The sequence below is a fragment of the Euprymna scolopes genome, chromosome 9 (genome assembly GCF_053919585.1).
Source record: "Euprymna scolopes isolate OS-2025 chromosome 9, ASM5391958v1, whole genome shotgun sequence".
In the NCBI taxonomy this organism is placed as follows: Eukaryota; Metazoa; Mollusca; class Cephalopoda; order Sepiida; family Sepiolidae; genus Euprymna; species Euprymna scolopes.
Window position 1 is genome coordinate 47,215,630 of NC_136490.1, and position 25,959 is coordinate 47,241,588.

Here is a 25,959-nt window from a genome sequence, read left to right on the forward strand (position 1 = left end):
AAATTCTCACCCTATATATTCAACAAATTTTTTATCTACATATTAGAAAATTTGGATATAGGGTATTCAGACGTATGGAAATATATCTAGCATAATCTATCTATTATATCTATAAAAGTGAGAATGTGTGTGTGAGAGAGAGAGAAAGAGAGAGAGAGAGAACAATTCTCAACCTATATATTCAACTAATTTTTTATCTACAGATTTGAAAATGTGTATATTGGGTATTCAGACATATGTAAATATATCTGGCATAATCTATGTATTATATCTATAAAAGTGTGAATGTGAGTGATGGAAAGAGCAAAAAATTCTCAACCTATATAACCTATAAAAGTGAGAATATGTGTGTGAGAGAGAGAGAGAGAGAACAATTCTCAACCTATATATTCCACACATTTTTGGGCACAGATTTGGAAATTTGTATATAGGGTAGGCAGACATATAGAAATATATCTAGCATAATCTATCTATTATATCTATAAAAGTGAGAACTTGTGTGTGTGTGTGTGTGTGTGAGAGAGAGAGAGAACAATTCTTAACCTACATACTCAACAAATTTTTTACCTACAGTTTAGAAAATTTGTATATAGGGTATTCAGACATATGGAAATATATCTAGCATAATCTATCTATTATAACTACAAAAGTTAGAATGTGTGTGTGAGAGAGAGAGAGAACAATTCTAAACCTATATATTCAACAAATTTTTTATCTACAGATTTGAAACTTTGTATATAGGGTATTCAGACATATGGAAATATATCTAGCATAATCTATCTATTTTATCTATAAAAGTGAGAATGCGTGTGTGTGAGATAGCGAGAGAGAGAGAGAGAGAGAAAAAGAGAGAGATAAAAATTCTCAACCTATACATTCAACAAATTTTTTATCCACAGATTTGAACATTTGTATATAGGGTGTTCAGACATATAGAAATATATCTAGCATAATCTATCTATTATATGTATAAAAGTGAGAATGTGTGTGTGTGTGAGAGAGAGGACAATTCTCAACCTATGTATACAACAAATTTTTTATCTACAGATTTCAAAATTTGTATATTGGGCATTCAGACATATTTCAATATATCTGGCATAATCTGTCTATTATATCTATAAAAGTGAGAATGTGTGTGATAGAGAGAGAGAGAACAATTCTCAACCTATATACTCAACAAATTTTTTATCTACAGATTTGAAAATTTGTATATAGGGTATTCAGACATATGGAAATATATCTAGCATAATCTATTATATCTATAAAAGTGAGAATGTGTGTGTGTGTGAGAGAGAGAGAGAGAGAGAGAGAGAAGAATTCTCAACCCATATACTCAACAAATTCTTTATCTACAGATTTTAAAATTTGTATATAGAGTATTCATACAAATAGAAATATATCTAGGATAATCTTTCTATTATATCTATAAATGTGAGAATGTGTGTGTGTGTGAGCGAGAGAGAGAGAGAGAGAGAGAGAGAGAGAGAGAAAGAGAGAGAGAGAGAACAGTTCTCAACCTATACATTCAACAAATTTTTATATATAGGGTATTCAGAAATATCGAAATATATCTTGCATAATCTATTATATCTTTAAAAGTTAGAATGTGTGTGTGTGAGAGATAGAGAGAACAATTCTCAACCTATGCACTCTACAAATTTTTTATCTACAAATTAGAAAATTTGTATATAGGGTATTCACACATATGGAAATATATCTAGCATAATCTATCTATTATATCTATAAAAGTTAGAATGTGTGTGTGTGAGGTAGCCAGAGAGAGAGAGAGAGAGAGTAAGAACAATTTTCAACCTATATATTCAACAAATATTTGATCTACAGATTAGAAAATTTGTATATAGGGTATTCAGACATATGGAAATATATCTAGCATAATCTATCTATTATATCTCTAAAATTGAGAATGTGTGTGTGAGAGAGAGAGAGAGAACAATTTTCAACCTATATACTCAACAAATTTTTTTATCTACAGATTTGAAAATTTGTATATAGGGTATTCAGACATATGGAAATATATCTAGAGTAATCTATCTATTATATCTATAAAAGTGAGAATGCGTGTGTGTGTGAAAGAGAGCGACACAGAACAATTCTCAACCTATATATTCAACAAATTTTTTATGTACAGATCTGAAATATCACATTTGTATAGAAGTAGAAATCTTGATACCTACTCTGATACCTAATAAAAGAAAGGACACTCTTTAGGGCGGATTTTGATTATAACAAGTCACTAATTAGAAATTATAATAAACATTCTAATAATTTAAGAATTTTACCAAAATAAAATTGCATGGTAATCACCCAATTTCTGCCACAAAATTTTGATTGGCAGAACTCATAAACATAAAATATATATTTTCTAATTTCATCTTTTTTTTTTCTTTTTACATAATCTGGTTTGATGTTTTCCCAAATATTCAAATCACTATATTTTGCTGCTTAATATCAAATACAGCAACTGAGTTATTTTTATGCATCAAACAATTACATTTTCTCATTCATCCAAACTAATCACTGAACATCAATTTCATATTTTCTTCACTAAAATATTACTGTGCTTGATGTCATCAAGTGGAGCGGATCATTTTTTTTACATTTGTTCACACATTTTTCCAATTTATATATATTTTAAAGATTCTTAGCCTATGTCATTGCATACCAATCTGTTTATTAAAAGTTAAGGTTCACTGTAAACACATATGTTACACCAAAATAAAAACGCTTCAGATAATGTCTTGATATTCAATTCAGTTTCTCACATGACATCTTATGAAGTTAGTAGAAATGTTACAGACTTTTGAATCTCAAACACTTTCAATACTGTGCACTGATATTTTCTTTTTTGCAATATAAGCACATTCATGATTTTTTTTACAAACGTTAAAAACTTTCACATTGTGTAGCAATATACTGAAACAATTATAAAAATATTTGTTTTTATTTTGAATGATGCAGGGCATCTGAAGAGAGATTTTTCTAACAAAATGAAAGTATAATTTTTAGCAATAGGCATCTAGGAAAAGGCCACTACATATGTTATAAATTCCAAATTTCCACAACCTGGCAAATACTGGTACATGCTAGCAAATTTAGATTTGCAATTACAGAATATGATTCTAATTTTTTCCTTTGCTCTTTATTCTAACACTACACTAAGTTTACTGTGTTATTTCGCTACAGTTGATATTGTGTAGAACAATAAGAAAATCATAGTGAACAATGCATTCAACAAAATTTCACACACATTTCTAGATACCTATATCTAATAAGTTCAAAAGAAAGGACACACTTAGGGAGGTATTTTGGTGGTCAAGTCACTAAAAAGAGATTAGCTGGTTTCCCGGCATAGCCTAGGATATAATAAAGATTGACTGAAATACATGTTCTAGCTGGTTTCTAGGCGTTGCCAGGGATGTAATATAGACACATTATGTTGTATATTACCTGTTCTCTTCTCCCTAAGGTAAAACAATTTCATATACATGCTGTAAATTACCTATGCTAGGGATAAAACATGAACAATACCAGTCCTAGGGTAGATAAAACAAATAATACATAGAGATGAAAGATTCCTCTCCCCTAAGAATCAAACATATGTTCAATATCTGCTTTTGTTTTTTCATTGTTTATACGGTCCCGAGCAACGCCGGGTAGCCCTGCTAGTAATATATAAAAGGCAAAAATCGGTGTGTATGTATGTATGTATGTATGTATGTTTGTTTGTAACGCTAAAACTTTTGAAAGACGGAACCAGAGTTGACAAATTTGGTATCATATTGCACCTAGATCACCCGGATGACAAATATCGAAATTTCACGTCAAACGGACCAGTAGAAAGGGGTCAACTGATCGTTTTTCTCCTAGGGGGGCCCCCCAAAAAACCTGTCATTTTAACGTTATTCAATACGTGTCACGTGACGTGACGTCAGCTCAAACTTTTGACAGAAACAACCAAAGTTGACAAATTATGTATCATATTGAACCTTGATCACCCGCATGACAAATATCGAAATTCCACACCAAACGGACCATTAAAAGGGGGTGAACTGATCATTTCTCTCCTAGGGGGGCCCCCCAAAAAACCTGTCATTTTAATGTTAATATTACATAATCCAAAAACGCTTAGTCATGTCACGTGACGTGACGTCAACATCCAGTAATGGCGAACAAATGTAAACAAACACTTTGTTTTACCGATACTTTTGTAATTTCTCTTCTGCTTTGTTCTAGAGATTATTAAACTCCATGACAATGTCTCCAACGTATTTAACTGGTTAAAAATAGTATTTATACAAGAGTTTTAACGAAAAATATCAGGAAAAAATGTACAGGAATAAAAAAAAATTCAGCTTTCAAAATATTCGTCGATAAAAAAACCGATCTTTATATTTACGCTAGCCATTTTGTATATTACCACGTGACCTGCTATCTCTTAAACTGGAGGGGGGGGGATCCACTTGAATCCAACAAAACCAGTAATTTTTTTTTCTATTATATATACATCATTTTCTATAAAATTAAGTGTAGACTTTATAATTAAAACAAAAAATGTTATTCATACTAAAAAAAAAAAACGCTTAGTCATGTCACGTGACGTGACGTCAACATCCACTAATGGCGAACAATTGTACCTATTTACTATGCCTCCCCACGGGACAGAGTTAGACACCAGGGTCGTTTTTTAACGTGGAGAAAAGGTACAAAAATAAAAATTGTCTCAGTCGTGGAGGATTTCTCCTCCACCGAAAGAGAACAAGAAATAGAAGTGCAGCATCTGAAGAACAGATACTACACTTTGATCTTGACCAAAAGGCCAAGAATGCGAACAATTGTAAATAACAACTTTTTTCACAAAACCAACACCGTCTTTCTTTTTTTTCTCTCTCTTTCTCTCTCTCACCCACTTACTCTTCCCTCTCTCTCACCCTCTTTCTCTTGACGTCACACCACTGTTAAACTGTGGGGGGGGAACACATTCCTAGGCATTATCTCCTATAGATGCACATTTTATTAGAAATTCAGCTTTCAAAATATTAGACGATAATAAAAATATAAAACCAACACCCTCTTTCTCTTTTCTCTCTCTCTCACCAACTTACTCTTCTCTCTCTCTCACCCTCTTTCTCTTGACCTCCTACTACTGTTAAACTGTGTGTGTGTGTGTGGGGGGGGGAAGAGGCAGCTTGAAAACCAACAAAAACAGTGCACAGTTTCCCAAGCATTTGGGGTGGGAAGGGGGGGAAGAAGCCGAGCGCACAGTTTCGTGTGAGAGAGAGAGAACAATTCTCAACCTATATACTCAACAAATTTTTTATCTACAGATTTGAAAGTTTGTATATAGGGTATTCAGACATATGGAAATATATCTAGCATAATCTATCTATTATATCTATAAAAGTGAAAATGTGTGTGTGTGTGAGGTAGCCAGAGAGAGAGAGAGAGAGAGAGAGAGAGACAACAATTCTCAACCTATATATTCAATACATTTTTTATCTACAGATTTGAAAATTTGTATATAGGGTATTCAGACATATGGAAATATATCTAGCATAATCTATCTATTATATCTATAAAAGTGAAAATGTGTGTGTGTGTGTGTGTGTGCGTAAGAGAGAGAGAGAACAATTCTCAACCTATATACTCAACGTATTTTTATCTACGGATTTTAAACTTTGTATATAGGGTATTCAGACATATAGAAATATATCTAGCATAATCTATACATTATATCTATAAAAGTGAGAATGTGAGTGTGTGAGAGAGAGAGAACAATTCTCAACCTATATATTCAACAACTCTCTCACCCGCTTTCTCTTGACGTCACACCACTGTTAAACTGTGGGGGGGGGGAACACATTCCCAGGCATTATCTCCTATAGATGCACATTTTATTAGAAATTCAGCTTTCAAAATATTAGACGATAATAAAAATATAAAACCAACACCCTCTTTCTCTTTTCTCTCTCTCTCACCAACTTACTCTTCTCTCTCTCTCACCCTCTTTCTCTTGACCTCCTACTACTGTTAAACTGTGTGTGTGTGTGGGGGGGGGAAGAGGCAGCTTGAAAACCAACAAAAACAGTGCACAGTTTCCCAAGCATTTGGGGTGGGAAGGGGGGGAAGAAGCCGAGCGCACAGTTTCGTGTGAGAGAGAGAGAACAATTCTCAACCTATATACTCAACAAATTTTTTATCTACAGATTTGAAAGTTTGTATATAGGGTATTCAGACATATGGAAATATATCTAGCATAATCTATCTATTATATCTATAAAAGTGAAAATGTGTGTGTGTGTGAGGTAGCCAGAGAGAGAGAGAGAGAGAGAGAGAGAGAGAGAGAGAGAGACAACAATTCTCAACCTATATATTCAATACATTTTTTATCTACAGATTTGAAAATTTGTATATAGGGTATTCAGACATATGGAAATATATCTAGCATAATCTATCTATTATATCTATAAAAGTGAAAATGTGTGTGTGTGTGTGTGTGTGCGTAAGAGAGAGAGAGAACAATTCTCAACCTATATACTCAACGTATTTTTATCTACGGATTTTAAACTTTGTATATAGGGTATTCAGACATATAGAAATATATCTAGCATAATCTATACATTATATCTATAAAAGTGAGAATGTGAGTGTGTGAGAGAGAGAACAATTCTCAACCTATATATTCAACAAATTTTTTATCTACAGATTTGAAAATTTGTATATTGGGTATTCAGACATATGGAAATATATCTAGCATAATCGATCTATTATATCTATAAAAGTCAGAATGTTTGCGTGTGGTTGTGTGTGTAAGGTTGCGAGAGAGAGAGAGAGAACAATTCTCAACCTATCTATTCAATAAATTTGTTATCTACAGATTTGACCATTTGTATATAGGGTATTCAGACATATGGAAATATATCCAGCATAATCTATCTATTATATCCATAAAAGTGAGAATGTGTGCGTGAGAGAGAGAGAGAGAGAGAGAGAGAGAGAGAGAGAGTAAGTACAATTCTCACCCTATATATTCAACAAATTTTTTATCTACCGATTAGAAAATTTGTATATAGGGTATTCAGACATATGGAAATATATCTAGCATAATCTATCTATTATATCTAGAAAAGTGAGAATGTGTGTGAAAGAGAGAAAGAAGAGAGAGAGAGAACAATTCTCAACCTATATATTCAACTAATTTTTATGTACAGATCTGAAAATTTGTATACAGGGTATTCAGACATATGGAAATATATCTAGCATAATCTATTATATCTATAAAAGGTAGAATGTGTGTGTGTGTTTGTGAGTGAGTGAGTGAGTGAGAGAGAGAGAGAGAGAGAACAATTCTCAACCTATATACTCAACAAATTTTGTATCTACAGATTTGATAATTTGTATATAGGGTATTCAGACATAAGGAAATATATCTAGCATAATCTATCTATTATATCTATAAAAGTGAGAATGTGTGTGAAAGAGAGAGAGAGAGAACAATTCTCAACCTATATATTCAACAAATTCTATCTTTACAGATTTGAAAATTTGTATATAGGGTATTCAGACATTTGGAAATATATCTAGCATAATCTATTATATCTATAAAAGTGAGAATGTGTGTGTGAGAGAGAGAGAAAGAACAATTCTCAACCTATATACTCAACAAATTTTTTATCTACAGATTTAAAAATTTGTATATAGGGTATTCAGACATATAGAAATATATCTAGCATAACCTATCTATTATATCTATAAAATGACCATGTGTGTGTGTGTGAGAGAGAGAGAGAGAGTCAGAGAGAGAACAATTTTCAGCTTGTGTGTGTGTGAGAAAGAGAGAGAGAGAAAGAGAGGAAGGAAAATTCTCACCCTATATATTCAACAAATTTTTTATCTACATATTAGAAAATTTGGATATAGGGTATTCAGACGTATGGAAATATATCTAGCATAATCTATCTATTATATCTATAAAAGTGAGAATGTGTGTGTGAGAGAGAGAGAAAGAGAGAGAGAGAGAACAATTCTCAACCTATATATTCAACTAATTTTTTATCTACAGATTTGAAAATGTGTATATTGGGTATTCAGACATATGTAAATATATCTGGCATAATCTATGTATTATATCTATAAAAGTGTGAATGTGAGTGATGGAAAGAGCAAAAAATTCTCAACCTATATAACCTATAAAAGTGAGAATATGTGTGTGAGAGAGAGAGAGAGAGAACAATTCTCAACCTATATATTCCACACATTTTTGGGCACAGATTTGGAAATTTGTATATAGGGTAGGCAGACATATAGAAATATATCTAGAATAATCTATCTATTATATCTATAAAAGTGAGAACTTGTGTGTGTGTGTGTGTGTGTGTGTGAGAGAGAGAGAGAACAATTCTTAACCTACATACTCAACAAATTTTTTACCTACAGTTTAGAAAATTTGTATATAGGGTATTCAGACATATGGAAATATATCTAGCATAATCTATCTATTATAACTACAAAAGTTAGAATGTGTGTGTGAGAGAGAGAGAGAGAGAGAGAACAGTTCTAAACCTATATATTCAACAAATTTTTTATCTACAGATTTGAAACTTTGTATATAGGGTATTCAGACATATGGAAATATATCTAGCATAATCTATCTATTTTATCTATAAAAGTGAGAATGCGTGGGTGTGAGATAGCGAGAGAGAGAGAGAGAAAAAGAGAGAGATAAAAATTCTCAACCTATACATTCAACAAATTTTTTATCCACAGATTTGAACATTTGTATATAGGGTGTTCAGACATATAGAAATATATCTAGCATAATCTATCTATTATATGTATAAAAGTGAGAATGTGTGTGTGTGTGAGAGAGAGGACAATTGTCAACCTATGTATACAACAAATTTTTTATCTACAGATTTCAAAATTTGTATATTGGGCATTCAGACATATTTCAATATATCTGGCATAATCTGTCTATTATATCTATAAAAGTGAGAATGTGTGTGATAGAGAGAGAGAGAACAATTCTCAACCTATATACTCAACAAATTTTTTATCTACAGATTTGAAAATTTGTATATAGGGTATTCAGACATATGGAAATATATCTAGCATAATCTATTATATCTATAAAAGTGAGAATGTGTGTGTGTGTGTGAGAGAGAGAGAGAGAGAGAGAGAACAATTCTCAACCCATATACTCAACAAATTCTTTATCTACAGATTTTAAAATTTGTATATAGAGTATTCATACAAATAGAAATATATCTAGGATAATCTTTCTATTATATCTATAAAAGTGAGAATGTGTGTGTGTGTGAGCGAGAGAGAGAGAGAGAGAGAGAACAGTTCTCAACCTATACATTCAACAAATTTTTATATATAGGGTATTCAGAAATATCGAAATATATCTAGCATAATCTATTATATCTTTAAAAGTTAGAATGTGTGTGTGTGAGAGATAGAGAGAACAATTCTCAACCTATGCACTCTACAAATTTTTTATCTACAAATTAGAAAATTTGTATATAGGGTATTCACACATATGGAAATATATCTAGCATAATCTATCTATTATATCTATAAAAGTTAGAATGTGTGTGTGAGGTAGCCAGAGAGAGAGAGAGAGAGAGTAAGAACAATTTTCAACCTATATATTCAACAAATATTTGATCTACAGATTAGAAAATTTGTATATAGGGTATTCAGACATATGGAAATATATCTAGCATAATCTATCTATTATATCTCTAAAATTGAGAATGTGTGTGTGAGAGAGAGAGAGAGAACAATTTTCAACCTATATACTCAACAAATTTTTTTATCTACAGATTTGAAAATTTGTATATAGGGTATTCAGACATATGGAAATATATCTAGAGTAATCTATCTATTATATCTATAAAAGTGAGAATGCGTGTGTGTGTGAGAGAGAGCGACACAGAACAATTCTCAACCTATATATTCAACAAATTTTTTATGTACAGATCTGAAATATCACATTTGTATAGAAGTAGAAATCTTGATACCTACTCTGATACCTAATAAAAGAAAGGACACTCTTTAGGGCGGATTTTGATTATAACAAGTCACTAATTAGAAATTATAATAAACATTCTAATAATTTAACAATTTTACCAAAATAAAATTGCATGGTAATCACCCAATTTCTGCCACAAAATTTTGATTGGCAGAACTCATAAACATAATATATATATTTTCTAATTTCATCTTTTTTTTTTCTTTTTACATAATCTGGTTTGATGTTTTCCCAAATATTCAAATCACTATATTTTGCTGCTTAATATCAAATACAGCAACTGAGTTATTTTTATGCATCAAACAATTACATTTTCTCATTCATCCAAACTAATCACTGAACATCAATTTCATATTTTCTTCACTAAAATATTACTGTGCTTGATGTCATCAAGTGGAGCGGATCATTTTTTTTTCATTTGTTCACACATTTTTCCAATTTATATATATTTTAAAGATTCTTAGCCTATGTCATTGCATACCAATCTGTTTATTAAAAGTTAAGGTTCACTGTAAACACATATGTTACACCAAAATAAAAACGCTTCAGATAATGTCTTGATATTCAATTCAGTTTCTCACATGACATCTTATGAAGTTAGTAGAAATGTTACAGACTTTTGAATCTCAAACACTTTCAATACTGTGCACTGATATTTTCTTTTTTGCAATATAAGCACATTCATGATTTTTTTTACAAACGTTAAAAACTTTCACATTGTGTAGCAATATACTGAAACAATTATAAAAATATTTGTTTTTATTTTGAATGATGCAGGGCATCTGAAGAGAGATTTTTCTAACAAAATGAAAGTATAATTTTTAGCAATAGGTATCTACGAAAAGGCCACTACATATGTTATAAGTTCCAAATTTCCACAACCTGGCAAATACTGGTACATGCTAGCAAATTTAGATTTGCAATTACAAAATATGATTCTAATTTTTTCCTTTGCTCTTTATTCTAACACTACACTAAGTTTACTGTGTTATTTCGCTACAGTTGATATTGTGTAGAACAATAAGAAAATCATAGTGAACAATGCATTCAACAAAATTTCACACACATTTCTAGATACCTATATCTAATAAGTTCAAAAGAAAGGACACACTTAGGGAGGTATTTTGGTGGTCAAGTCACTAAAAAGAGATTAGCTGGTTTCCCGGCATAGCCCAGGATATAATAAAGATTGACTGAAATACATGTTCTAGCTGGTTTCTAGGCGTTGCCAGGGATGTAATATAGACACATTATGTTGTATATTACCTGTTCTCTTCTCCCTAAGGTAAAACAATTTCATATACATGCTGTAAATTACCTATGCTAGGGATAAAACATGAACAATATCAGTCCTAGGGTAGATAAAACAAATAATACATAGAGATGAAAGATTCCTCTCCCCTAAGAATCAAACATATGTTCAATATCTGCTTTTGTTTTTTCATTGTTTATACGGTCCCGAGCAACGCCGGGTAGCCCTGCTAGTCTATATATATAAAAGGCAAAAATCGGTGTGTATGTATGTATGTATGTATGTATGTATGTTTGTTTGTAACGCTAAAACTTTTGAAAGACGGAACCAGAGTTGACAAATTTGGAATCATATTGCACCTTGATCACCCGGATGACAAATATCGAAATTTCACGTCAAACGGACCAGTAGAAAGGGGTCAACTGATCGTTTTTCTCCTAGGGGGGCCCCCCAAAAAACCTGTCATTTTAACGTTATTCAATACGTGTCACGTGACGTGACGTCAGCTCAAACTTTTGACAGACACAACCAAAGTTGACAAATTATGTATCATATTGAACCTTGATCACCCGCATGACAAATATCGAAATTCCACACCAAACGGACCATTAAAAGGGGGTGAACTGATCATTTCTCTCCTAGGGGGGCCCCCCAAAAAACCTGTCATTTTAATGTTAATATTACATAATCCAAAAACGCTTAGTCATGTCACGTGACGTGACGTCAACATCCAGTAATGGCGAACAAATGTAAACAAACACTTTGTTTTACCGATACTTTTGTAATTTCTCTTCTGCTTTGTTCTAGAGATTATTAAACTCCATGACAATGTCTCCAACGTATTTAACTGGTTAAAAATAGTATTTATACAAGAGTTTTAACGAAAAATATCAGGAAAAAATGTACAGGAATAAAAAAAAATTCAGCTTTCAAAATATTCGTCGATAAAAAAACCGATCTTTATATTTACGTTAGCCATTTTGTATATTACCACGTGACCTGCTATCTCTTAAACTGGAGGGGGGGGATCCACTTGAATCCAACAAAACCAGTAATTTTTTTTTTCTATTATATATACATCATTTTCTATAAAATTAAGTGTAGACTTTATAATTAAAACAAAAAATGTTATTCATACTAAAAAAAAAAAACGCTTAGTCATGTCACGTGACGTGACGTCAACATCCACTAATGGCGAACAATTGTACCTATTTATTATGCCTCCCCACGGGACAGTTAGACACCAGGGTCGTTTTTTAACGTGGAGAAAAGGTACAAAAATAAAAATTGTCTCAGTCGTGGAGGATTTCTCCTCCACCGAAAGAGAACAAGAAATAGAAGTGCAGCATCTGAAGAACAGATACTACACTTTGATCTTGACCAAAAGGCCAAGAATGCGAACAATTGTAAATAACAACTTTTTTCACAAAACCAACACCGTCTTTCTTTTTTTTCTCTCTCTTTCTCTCTCACCCACTTACTCTTCCCTCTCTCTCACCCTCTTTCTCTTGACGTCACACCACTGTTAAACTGTGGGGGGGGGGGAACACATTCCCAGGCATTATCTCCTATAGATGCACATTTTATTAGAAATTCAGCTTTCAAAATATTAGACGATAATAAAAATATAAAACCAACACCCTCTTTCTCTTTTCTCTCTCTCTCACCAACTTACTCTTCTCTCTCTCTCACCCTCTTTCTCTTGACCTCCTACTACTGTTAAACTGTGTGTGTGTGTGTGGGGGGGAAGAGGCAGCTTGAAAACCAACAAAAACAGTGCACAGTTTCCCAAGCATTTGGGGTGGGAAGGGGGGGAAGAAGCCGAGCGCACAGTTTCGTGTGAGAGAGAGAGAACAATTCTCAACCTATATACTCAACAAATTTTTTATCTACAGATTTGAAAGTTTGTATATAGGGTATTCAGACATATGGAAATATATCTAGCATAATCTATCTATTATATCTATAAAAGTGAAAATGTGTGTGTGTGTGAGGTAGCCAGAGAGAGAGAGAGAGAGAGAGAGAGAGAGAGAGAGAGAGACAACAATTCTCAACCTATATATTCAATACATTTTTTATCTACAGATTTGAAAATTTGTATATAGGGTATTCAGACATATGGAAATATATCTAGCATAATCTATCTATTATATCTATAAAAGTGAAAATGTGTGTGTGTGTGTGTGTGTATGCGTAAGAGAGAGAGAGAACAATTCTCAACCTATATACTCAACGTATTTTTATCTACGGATTTTAAACTTTGTATATAGGGTATTCAGACATATAGAAATATATCTAGCATAATCTATACATTATATCTATAAAAGTGAGAATGTGAGTGTGTGAGAGAGAGAGAACAATTCTCAACCTATATATTCAACAAATTTTTTACCTACAGATTTGAAAATTTGTATATTGGGTATTCAGACATATGGAAATATATCTAGCATAATCGATCTATTATATCTATAAAAGTCAGAATGTTTGCGTGTGGTTGTGTGTGTAAGGTTGCGAGAGAGAGAGAGAGAACAATTCTCAACCTATCTATTCAATAAATTTGTTATCTACAGATTTGACCATTTGTATATAGGGTATTCAGACATATGGAAATATATCCAGCATAATCTATCTATTATATCCATAAAAGTGAGAATGTGTGCGTGAGAGAGAGAGAGAGAGAGAGAGAGAGAGAGAGAGAGTAAGTACAATTCTCACCCTATATATTCAACAAATTTTTTATCTACCGATTATAAAATTTGTATATAGGGTATTCAGACATATGGAAATATATCTAGCATAATCTATCTATTATATCTAGAAAAGTGAGAATGTGTGTGAAAGAGAGAGAGAGAAGAGAGAGAGAGAGAACAATTCTCAACCTATATATTCAACTAATTTTTATGTACAGATCTGAAAATTTGTATACAGGGTATTCAGACATATGGAAATATATCTAGCATAATCTATTATATCTATAAAAGGTAGAATGTGTGTGTGTGTGTGTTTGTGAGTGAGTGAGTGAGTGAGTGAGTGAGAGAGAGAGAGAGAGAACAATTCTCAACCTATATACTCAACAAATTTTGTATCTACAGATTTGATAATTTGTATATAGGGTATTCAGACATAAGGAAATATATCTAGCATAATCTATCTATTATATCTATAAAAGTGAGAATGTGTGTGAAAGAGAGAGAGAGAGAGAACAATTCTCAACCTATATATTCAACAAATTCTATCTTTACAGATTTGAAAATTTGTATATAGGGTATTCAGACATTTGGAAATATATCTAGCATAATCTATTATATCTATAAAAGTGAGAATGTGTGTGTGAGAGAGAGAGAAAGAACAATTCTCAACCTATATACTCAACAAATATTTTATCTACAGATTTAAAAATTTGTATATAGGGTATTCAGACATATAGAAATATATCTAGCATAACCTATCTATTATATCTATAAAATGACCATGTGTGTGTGTGTGAGAGAGAGAGAGAGAGTCAGAGAGAGAGAGAGAACAATTTTCAGCTTGTGTGTGTGTGAGAAAGAGAGAGAGAGAGAAAGAGAGGAAGGAAAATTCTCACCCTATATATTCAACAAATTTTTTATCTACATATTAGAAAATTTGGATATAGGGTATTCAGACGTATGGAAATATATCTAGCATAATCTATCTATTATATCTATAAAAGTGAGAATGTGTGTGTGAGAGAGAGAGAAAGAGAGAGAGAGAGAGAGAACAATTCTCAACCTATATATTCAACTAATTTTTTATCTACAGATTTGAAAATGTGTATATTGGGTATTCAGACATATGTAAATATATCTGGCATAATCTATGTATTATATCTATAAAAGTGTGAATGTGAGTGATGGAAAGAGCAAAAAATTCTCAACCTATATAACCTATAAAAGTGAGAATATGTGTGAGAGAGAGAGAGAGAGAACAATTCTCAACCTATATATTCCACACATTTTTGGGCACAGATTTGGCAATTTGTATATAGGGTAGGCAGACATATAGAAATATATCTAGCATAATCTATCTATTATATCTATAAAAGTGAGAACTTGTGTGTGTGTGTGTGTGTGAGAGAGAGAGAGAACAATTCTTAACCTACATACTCAACAAATTTTTTACCTACAGTTTAGAAAATTTGTATATAGGGTATTCAGACATATGGAAATATATCTAGCATAATCTATCTATTATAACTACAAAAGTTAGAATGTGTGTGTGAGAGAGAGAGAGAGAGAGAGAGAACAATTCTAAACCTATATATTCAACAAATTTTTTATCTACAGATTTGAAACTTTGTATATAGGGTATTCAGACATATGGAAATATATCTAGCATAATCTATCTATTTTATCTATAAAAGTGAGAATGCGTGTGTGTGAGATAGCGAGAGAGAGAGAGAGAAAAAGAGAGAGATAAAAATTCTCAACCTATACATTCAACAAATTTTTTATCCACAGATTTGAACATTTGTATATAGGGTGTTCAGACATATAGAAATATATCTAGCATAATCTATCTATTATATGTATAAAAGTGAGAATGTGTGTGTGTGTGAGAGAGAGGACAATTGTCAACCTATGTATACAACAAATTTTTTATCTACAGATTTCAAAATTTGTATATTGGGCATTCAGACATATTTCAATATATCTGGCATAATCTGTCTATTATATCTATAAAAGTGAGAATGTGTGTGATAGAGAGAGAGAGAACAATTCTCAACCTATATACTCAACAAATTTTTTATCTACAGATTTGAAAATTTGTATATAGGGTATTCAGACATATGGAAATATATCTAGCATAATCTATTATATCTATAAAAGTGAGAATGTGTGTGTGTGTGAGAGAGAGAGAGAGAGAGAGAGAGAGAGAACAATTCTCAACCCATATACTCAACAAATTCTTTATCTACAGATTTTAAAATTTGTATATAGAGTATTCATACAAATAGAAATATATCTAGGATAATCTTTCTATTATATCTATAAAAGTGAGAATGTGTGTGTGTGTGAGCGAGAGAGAGAGAGAGAGAGAGAGAGAGAGAGAGAGAACAGTTCTCAACCTATACATTCAACAAATTTTTATATATAGGGTATTCAGAAATATCGAAATATATCTAGCATAATATATTATATCATTAAAAGTTAGAATGTGTGTGTGAGAGATAGAGAGAACAATTCTCAACCTATGCACTCTACAAATTTTTTATCTACAAATTAGAAAATTTGTATATAGGGTATTCACACATATGGAAATATATCTAGCATAATCTATCTATTATATCTATAAAAGTTAGAATGTGTGTGTGAGGTAGCCAGAGAGAGAGAGAGAGAGTAAGAACAATTTTCAACCTATATATTCAACAAATATTTGATCTACAGATTAGAAAATTTGTATATAGGGTATTCAGACATATGGAAATATATCTAGCATAATCTATCTATTATATCTCTAAAATTGAGAATGTGTGTGTGAGAGAGAGAGAGAGAGAACAATTTTCAACCTATATACTCAACAAATTTTTTTATCTACAGATTTGAAAATTTGTATATAGGGTATTCAGACATATGGAAATATATCTAGAGTAATCTATCTATTATATCTATAAAAGTGAGAATGCGTGTGTGTGTGAGAGAGAGCGACACAGAACAATTCTCAACCTATATATTCAACAAATTTTTTATGTACAGATCTGAAATATCACATTTGTATAGAAGTAGAAATCTTGATACCTACTCTGATACCTAATAAAAGAAAGGACACTCTTTAGGGCGGATTTTGATTATAACAAGTCACTAATTAGAAATTATAATAAACATTCTAATAATTTAACAATTTTACCAAAATAAAATTGCATGGTAATCACCCAATTTCTGCCACAAAATTTTGATTGGCAGAACTCATAAACATAAAATATATATTTTCTAATTTCATCTTTTTTTTTTCTTTTTACATAATCTGGTTTGATGTTTTCCCAAATATTCAAATCACTATATTTTGCTGCTTAATATCAAATACAGCAACTGAGTTATTTTTATGCATCAAACAATTACATTTTCTCATTCATCCAAACTAATCACTGAACATCAATTTCATATTTTCTTCACTAAAATATTACTGTGCTTGATGTCATCAAGTGGAGCGGATCATTTTTTTTTCATTTGTTCACACATTTTTCCAATTTATATATATTTTAAAGATTCTTAGCCTATGTCATTGCATACCAATCTGTTTATTAAAAGTTAAGGTTCACTGTAAACACATATGTTACACCAAAATAAAAACGCTTCAGATAATGTCTTGATATTCAATTCAGTTTCTCACATGACATCTTATGAAGTTAGTAGAAATGTTACAGACTTTTGAATCTCAAACACTTTCAATACTGTGCACTGATATTTTCTTTTTTGCAATATAAGCACATTCATGATTTTTTTTACAAACGTTAAAAACTTTCACATTGTGTAGCAATATACTGAAACAATTATAAAAATATTTGTTTTTATTTTGAATGATGCAGGGCATCTGAAGAGAGATTTTTCTAACAAAATGAAAGTATAATTTTTAGCAATAGGTATCTAGGAAAAGGCCACTACATATGTTATAAGTTCCAAATTTCCACAACCTGGCAAATACTGGTACATGCTAGCAAATTTAGATTTGCAATTACAAAATATGATTCTAATTTTTTCCTCTGCTCTTTATTCTAACACTACACTAAGTTTACTGTGTTATTTCGCTACAGTTGATATTGTGTAGAACAATAAGAAAATCATAGTGAACAATGCATTCAACAAAATTACACACACATTTCTAGATACCTATATCTAATAAGTTCAAAAGAAAGGACACACTTAGGGAGGTATTTTGGTGGTCAAGTCACTAAAAAGAGATTAGCTGGTTTCCCGGCATAGCCCAGGATATAATAAAGATTGACTGAAATACATGTTCTAGCTGGTTTCTAGGCGTTGCCAGGGATGTAATATAGACACATTATGTTGTATATTACCTGTTCTCTTCTCCCTAAGGTAAAACAATTTCATATACATGCTGTAAATTACCTATGCTAGGGATAAAACATGAACAATATCAGTCCTAGGGTAGATAAAACAAATAATACATAGAGATGAAAGATTCCTCTCCCCTAAGAATCAAACATATGTTCAATATCTGCTTTTGTTTTTTCATTGTTTATACGGTCCCGAGCAACGCCGGGTAGCCCTGCTAGTAATATATAAAAGGCAAAAATCGGTGTGTATGTATGTATGTATGTATGTATGTATGTATGTTTGTTTGTAACGCTAAAACTTTTGAAAGACGGAACCAGAGTTGACAAATTTGGTATCATATTGCACCTTGATCACCCGGATGACAAATATCGAAATTTCACGTCAAACGGACCAGTAGAAAGGGGTCAACTGATCGTTTTTCTCCTAGGGGGGCCCCCAAAAAAACCTGTCATTTTAACGTTATTCAATACGTGTCACGTGACGTGACGTCAGCTCAAACTTTTGACAGACACAACCAAAGTTGACAAATTATGTATCATATTGAACCTTGATCACCCGCATGACAAATATCGAAATTCCACACCAAACGGACCATTAAAAGGGGGTGAACTGATCATTTCTCTCCTAGGGGGGCCCCCCAAAAAACCTGTCATTTTAATGTTAATATTACATAATCCAAAAACGCTTAGTCATGTCACGTGACGTGACGTCAACATCCAGTAATGGCGAACAAATGTAAACAAACACTTTGTTTTACCGATACTTTTGTAATTTCTCTTCTGCTTTGTTCTAGAGATTATTAAACTCCATGACAATGTCTCCAACGTATTTAACTGGTTAAAAATAGTATTTATACAAGAGTTTTAACGAAAAATATCAGGAAAAAATGTACAGGAATAAAAAAAAATTCAGCTTTCAAAATATTCGTCGATAAAAAAACCGATCTTTATATTTACGCTAGCCATTTTGTATATTACCACGTGACCTGCTATCTCTTAAACTGGAGGGGGGGGGATCCACTTGAATCCAACAAAACCAGTAATTTTTTTTTTTTATTATATATACATCATTTTCTATAAAATTAAGTGTAGACTTTATAATTAAAACAAAAAATGTTATTCATACTAAAAAAAAAAAACGCTTAGTCATGTCACGTGACGTGACGTCAACATCCACTAATGGCGAACAATTGTACCTATTTACTATGCCTCCCCACGGGACAGAGTTAGACACCAGGGTCGTTTTTTAACGTGGAGAAAAGGTACAAAAATAAAAATTGTCTCAGTCGTGGAGGATTTCTCCTCCACCGAAAGAGAACAAGAAATAGAAGTGCAGCATCTGAAGAACAGATACTACACTTTGATCTTGACCAAAAGGCCAAGAATGCGAACAATTGTAAATAACAACTTTTTTCACAAAACCAACACCGTCTTTCTTTTTTTTCTCTCTCTTTCTCTCTCTCACCCACTTACTCTTCCCTCTCTCTCACCCTCTTTCTCTTGACGTCACACCACTGTTAAACTGTGGGGGGGGGGGAACACATTCCCAGGCATTATCTCCTATAGATGCACATTTTATTAGAAATTCAGCTTTCAAAATATTAGACGATAATAAAAATATAAAACCAACACCCTCTTTCTCTTTTCTCTCTCTCTCACCAACTTACTCTTCTCTCTCTCTCACCCTCTTTCTCTTGACCTCCTACTACTGTTAAACTGTGTGTGTGGGGGGGGTGAAGAGGCAGCTTGAAAACCAACAAAAACAGTGCACAGTTTCCCAAGCATTTGGGGTGGGAAGGGGGGGAAGAAGCCGAGCGCACAGTTTCGTGTGAGAGAGAGAGAACAATTCTCAACCTATATACTCAACAAATTTTTTATCTACAGATTTGAAAGTTTGTATATAGGGTATTCAGACATATGGAAATATATCTAGCATAATCTATCTATTATATCTATAAAAGTGAAAATGTGTGTGTGTGTGAGGTAGCCAGAGAGAGAGAGAGAGAGAGAGAGAGAGAGAGAGAGAGACAACAATTCTCAACCTATATATTCAATACATTTTTTATCTACAGATTTGAAAATTTGTATATAGGGTATTCAGACATATGGAAATATATCTAGCATAATCTATCTATTATATCTATAAAAGTGAAAATGTGTGTGTGTGTGTGTGTGTGTGTGCGTAAGAGAGAGAGAGAACAATTCTCAATCTATATACTCAACGTATTTTTATCTACGGATTTTAAACTTTGTATATAGGGTATTCAGACATATAGAAATATATCTAGCATAATCTATACATTATATCTATAAAAGTGAGAATGTGAGTGTGTGAGAGAGAGAGAACAATTCTCAACCTATATATTCAACAAATTTTTTACCTACAGATTTGAAAATTTGTATATTGGGTATTCAGACATATGGAAATATATCTAGCATAATCGATCTATTATATCTATAAAAGTCAGAATGTTTGCGTGTGGTTGTGTGTGTAAGGTTGCGAGAGAGAGAGAGAACAATTCTCAACCTATCTATTCAATAAATTTGTTATCTACAGATTTGACCATTTGTATATAGGGTATTCAGACATATGGAAATATATCCAGCATAATCTATCTATTATATCCATAAAAGTTAGAATGTGTGCGTGAGAGAGAGAGAGAGAGAGAGAGAGAGAGAGAGAGAGTAAGTACAATTCTCACCCTATATATTCAACATATTTTTTATCTACCGATTAGAAAATTTGTATATAGGGTATTCAGACATATGGAAATATATCTAGCATAATCTGTCTATTATATCTAGAAAAGTGAGAATGTGTGTGAAAGAGAGAGAGAGAAGAGAGAGAGAGAGAACAATTCTCAACCTATATATTCAACTAATTTTTATGTACAGATCTAAAAATTTGTATACAGGGTATTCAGACATATGGAAATATATCTAGCATAATCTATTATATCTATAAAAGGTAGAATGTGTGTGTGTGTGTGTGAGTGAGTGAGTGAGTGAGTGAGTGAGTGAGTGAGAGAGAGAGAGAGAGAACAATTCTCAACCTATATACTCAACAAATTTTGTATCTACAGATTTGATAATTTGTATATAGGGTATTCAGACATAAGGAAATATATCTAGCATAATCTATCTATTATATCTATAAAAGTGAGAATGTGTGTGAAAGAGAGAGAGAGAGAACAATTCTCAACCTATATATTCAACAAATTCTATCTTTACAGATTTGAAAATTTGTATATAGGGTATTCAGACATTTGGAAATATATCTAGCATAATCTATTATATCTATAAAAGTGAGAATGTGTGTGTGAGAGAGAGAGAAAGAACAATTCTCAACCTATATACTCAACAAATTTTTTATCTACAGATTTAAAAATTTGTATATAGGGTATTCAGACATATAGAAATATATCTAGCATAACCTATCTATTATATCTATAAAATGACCATGTGTGTGTGTGTGAGAGAGAGAGAGAGAGTCAGAGAGAGAGAGAGAACAATTTTCAGCTTGTGTGTGTGTGAGAAAGAGAGAGAGAGAAAGAGAGGAAGGAAAATTCTCACCCTATATATTCAACAAATTTTTTATCTACATATTAGAAAATTTGGATATAGGGTATTCAGACGTATGGAAATATATCTAGCATAATCTATCTATTATATCTATAAAAGTGAGAATGTGTGTGTGAGAGAGAGAGAAAGAGAGAGAGAGAGAACAATTCTCAACCTATATATTCAACTAATTTTTTATCTACAGATTTGAAAATGTGTATATTGGGTATTCAGACATATGTAAATATATCTGGCATAATCTATGTATTATATCTATAAAAGTGTGAATGTGAGTGATGGAAAGAGCAAAAAATTCTCAACCTATATAACCTATAAAAGTGAGAATATGTGTGAGAGAGAGAGAGAGAGAGAGAACAATTCTCAACCTATATATTCCACACATTTTTGGGCACAGATTTGGAAATTTGTATATAGGGTAGGCAGACATATAGAAATATATCTAGCATAATCTATCTATTATATCTATAAAAGTGAGAACTTGTGTGTGTGTGTGTGTGTGTGTGTGAGAGAGAGAGAGAGAACAATTCTTAACCTACATACTCAACAAATTTTTTACCTACAGTTTAGAAAATTTGTATATAGGGTATTCAGACATATGGAAATATATCTAGCATAATCTATATATTATAACTACAAAAGTTAGAATGTGTGTGTGAGAGAGAGAGAGAGAACAATTCTAAACCTATATATTCAACAAATTTTTTATCTACAGATTTGAAACTTTGTATATAGGGTATTCAGACATATGGAAATATATCTAGCATAATCTATCTATTTTATCTATAAAAGTGAGAATGCGTGTGTGTGAGATAGCGAGAGAGAGAGAGAGAGAAAAAGAGAGAGATAAAAATTCTCAACCTATACATTCAACAAATTTTTTATCCACAGATTTGAACATTTGTATATAGGGTGTTCAGACATATAGAAATATATCTAGCATAATCTATCTATTATATGTATAAAAGTGAGAATGTGTGTGTGTGTGAGAGAGAGGACAATTGTCAACCTATGTATACAACAAATTTTTTATCTACAGATTTCAAAATTTGTATATTGGGCATTCAGACATATTTCAATATATCTGGCATAATCTGTCTATTATATCTATAAAAGTGAGAATGTGTGTGATAGAGAGAGAGAGAACAATTCTCAACCTATATACTCAACAAATTTTTTATCTACAGATTTGAAAATTTGTATATAGGGTATTCAGACATATGGAAATATATCTAGCATAATCTATTATATCTATAAAAGTGAGAATGTGTGTGTGTGTGTGTGTGAGAGAGAGAGAGAGAGAGAGAGAGAGAACAATTCTCAACCCATATACTCAACAAATTCTTTATCTACAGATTTTAAAATTTGTATATAGAGTATTCACACAAATAGAAATATATCTAGGATAATCTTTCTATTATATCTATAAAAGTGAGAATGTGTGTGTGTGTGAGCGAGAGAGAGAGAGAGAGAGAGAGAGAGAGAGAGAGAGAGAACAGTTCTCAACCTATACATTCAACAAATTTTTATATATAGGGTATTCAGAAATATCGAAATATATCTAGCATAATCTATTATATCTTTAAAAGTTAGAATGTGTGTGTGAGAGAGATAGAGAGAACAATTCTCAACCTATGCACTCTACAAATTTTTTATCTACAAATTAGAAAATTTGTATATAGGGTATTCACACATATGGAAATATATCTAGCATAATCTATCTATTATATCTATAAAAGTTAGAATGTGTGTGTGTGAGGTAGCCAGAGAGAGAGTCAGAGAGAGAGAGAGAACAATTTTCAGCTTGTGTGTGTGTGAGAAAGAGAGAGAGAGAAAGAGAGGAAGGAAAATTCTCACCCTATATATTCAACAAATTTTTTATCTACATATTAGAAAATTTGGATATAGGGTATTCAGACGTATGGAAATATATCTAGCATAATCTATCTATTATATCTATAAAAGTGAGAATGTGTGTGTGAGAGAGAGAGAAAGAGAGAGAGAGAGAACAATTCTCAACCTATATATTCAACTAATTTTTTATCTACAGATTTGAAAATGTGTATATTGGGTATTCAGACATATGTAAATATATCTGGCATAATCTATGTATTATATCTATAAAAGTGTGAATGTGAGTGATGGAAAGAGCAAAAAATTCTCAACCTATATAACCTATAAAAGTGAGAATATGTGTGAGAGAGAGAGAGAGAGAGAGAACAATTCTCAACCTATATATTCCACACATTTTTGGGCACAGATTTGGAAATTTGTATATAGGGTAGGCAGACATATAGAAATATATCTAGCATAATCTATCTATTATATCTATAAAAGTGAGAACTTGTGTGTGTGTGTGTGTGTGTGTGAGAGAGAGAGAGAGAACAATTCTTAACCTACATACTCAACAAATTTTTTACCTACAGTTTAGAAAATTTGTATATAGGGTATTCAGACATATGGAAATATATCTAGCATAATCTATATATTATAACTACAAAAGTTAGAATGTGTGTGTGAGAGAGAGAGAGAGAACAATTCTAAACCTATATATTCAACAAATTTTTTATCTACAGATTTGAAACTTTGTATATAGGGTATTCAGACATATGGAAATATATCTAGCATAATCTATCTATTTTATCTATAAAAGTGAGAATGCGTGTGTGTGAGATAGCGAGAGAGAGAGAGAGAGAAAAAGAGAGAGATAAAAATTCTCAACCTATACATTCAACAAATTTTTTATCCACAGATTTGAACATTTGTATATAGGGTGTTCAGACATATAGAAATATATCTAGCATAATCTATCTATTATATGTATAAAAGTGAGAATGTGTGTGTGTGTGAGAGAGAGGACAATTGTCAACCTATGTATACAACAAATTTTTTATCTACAGATTTCAAAATTTGTATATTGGGCATTCAGACATATTTCAATATATCTGGCATAATCTGTCTATTATATCTATAAAAGTGAGAATGTGTGTGATAGAGAGAGAGAGAACAATTCTCAACCTATATACTCAACAAATTTTTTATCTACAGATTTGAAAATTTGTATATAGGGTATTCAGACATATGGAAATATATCTAGCATAATCTATTATATCTATAAAAGTGAGAATGTGTGTGTGTGTGTGTGTGAGAGAGAGAGAGAGAGAGAGAGAGAACAATTCTCAACCCATATACTCAACAAATTCTTTATCTACAGATTTTAAAATTTGTATATAGAGTATTCACACAAATAGAAATATATCTAGGATAATCTTTCTATTATATCTATAAAAGTGAGAATGTGTGTGTGTGTGAGCGAGAGAGAGAGAGAGAGAGAGAGAGAGAGAGAGAGAGAGAACAGTTCTCAACCTATACATTCAACAAATTTTTATATATAGGGTATTCAGAAATATCGAAATATATCTAGCATAATCTATTATATCTTTAAAAGTTAGAATGTGTGTGTGAGAGAGATAGAGAGAACAATTCTCAACCTATGCACTCTACAAATTTTTTATCTACAAATTAGAAAATTTGTATATAGGGTATTCACACATATGGAAATATATCTAGCATAATCTATCTATTATATCTATAAAAGTTAGAATGTGTGTGTGTGAGGTAGCCAGAGAGAGAGAGAGAGAGAGTAAGAACAATTTTCAACCTATATATTCAACAAATATTTGATCTACAGATTAGAAAATTTGTATATAGGGTATTCAGACATATGGAAATATATCTAGCATAATCTATCTATTATATCTCTAAAATTGAGAATGTGTGTGTGAGAGAGAGAGAGAGAACAATTTTCAACCTATATACTCAACAAATTTTTTTATCTACAGATTTGAAAATTTGTATATAGGGTATTCAGACATATGGAAATATATCTAGAGTAATCTATCTATTATATCTATAAAAGTGAGAATGCGTGTGTGTGTGAGAGAGAGCGACACAGAACAATTCTCAACCTATATATTCAACAAATTTTTTATGTACAGATCTGAAATATCACATTTGTATAGAAGTAGAAATCTT

At 31.7% G+C, this 25,959-nt stretch overlaps 1 protein-coding gene and 3 pseudogenes across 1 annotated transcript in view; 1 reads left to right on the forward strand and 3 right to left on the reverse strand.

Moving 5' to 3' along the window:
- The window catches only part of LOC145284535 (QRFP-like peptide receptor), an 829,491-nt gene that overhangs the window by 221,182 nt on the left and 582,350 nt on the right, over nt 1-25,959 (forward strand). The window lies entirely within an intron of this gene.
- Nucleotides 4,717-4,850, reverse strand: LOC145285339 (U2 spliceosomal RNA; annotated as a pseudogene).
- LOC145285346 (U2 spliceosomal RNA) lies at nt 12,577-12,710 on the reverse strand (annotated as a pseudogene).
- LOC145285341 (U2 spliceosomal RNA) lies at nt 19,603-19,736 on the reverse strand (annotated as a pseudogene).